The 792-nt window shown below is 58.8% G+C and overlaps 1 protein-coding gene across 3 annotated transcripts in view; it reads left to right on the forward strand.

Moving 5' to 3' along the window:
* Positions 1 to 792, forward strand: part of dmpk (DM1 protein kinase) — a 61,438-nt gene that overhangs the window by 16,172 nt on the left and 44,474 nt on the right. The gene's annotated exons all lie outside the window — the stretch shown is intronic.

Raw genomic sequence — 792 nt, forward strand, 5'->3', positions numbered from 1 at the left:
CCCTTACTTCCGGTGTCCACCACCGGGTTCGGGGATTGCCACCACGACAGGCACCGGAGACCTTACGGCCACAGCTCCGAATGGCCGCATCGACAATGGAGGGGGGGAATGCGGTCCACTCGGACTCGATATCTCCAGCCTCCCTCGGGATCTGGTCAAAGCTCTGCCGGAGGCGGGAGTTGAAGATCTCTCTGACAGGGGATTCTGCTAAACGTTCCCAACAGACCCTCACAATACGTTTGGGTCTGCCGAGTCTGTCCAGCTTCCTCCCCCGCCATCGGATCCAGCTCACCACCAGGTGGTGATCAGTTGACAGCTCCGCCCCTCTCTTCACCCGAGTGTCCAAGACATACGGCCGGAGGTCAGATGAAACAACCACAAAGTCGATCATCGACCTCCGGCCTAGGGTGTCCTGGTGCCATGTGCACTGATGGACACCCTTATGCTTGAACATGGTGTTCGTTATGGACAAACTGTGGATAGCACAGAAGTCCAATAACAAGATACCACTCAGGTTCAGATCGAGGGGGCCGTTCCTCCCAATCACGCCCCTCCAGGCATCACTGTCGCTGCCCACGTGGGCGTTGAAGTCCCCCAGTAGAACAACAAAGTCCCCAGTCGGGGCCTTTTCCAGCACCCCTCCCAGGGACTCCAAGAAGGCCGGGTACTCTACACTGCCATTCGGCCTGTAGGCACAAACGGCAGTGAGAGACCTTTGCCCGACCTGAAGGCGCAGGGAAAAGACCCTCTCGTTCACCGGAGATAGGGGCGCCGGGGCCCCTGCCTTTGAAC

This window comes from Monopterus albus, unplaced genomic scaffold (assembly GCF_001952655.1).
Source record: "Monopterus albus unplaced genomic scaffold, M_albus_1.0 scaffold267.1, whole genome shotgun sequence".
Taxonomy (NCBI): domain Eukaryota; kingdom Metazoa; phylum Chordata; class Actinopteri; order Synbranchiformes; family Synbranchidae; genus Monopterus; species Monopterus albus.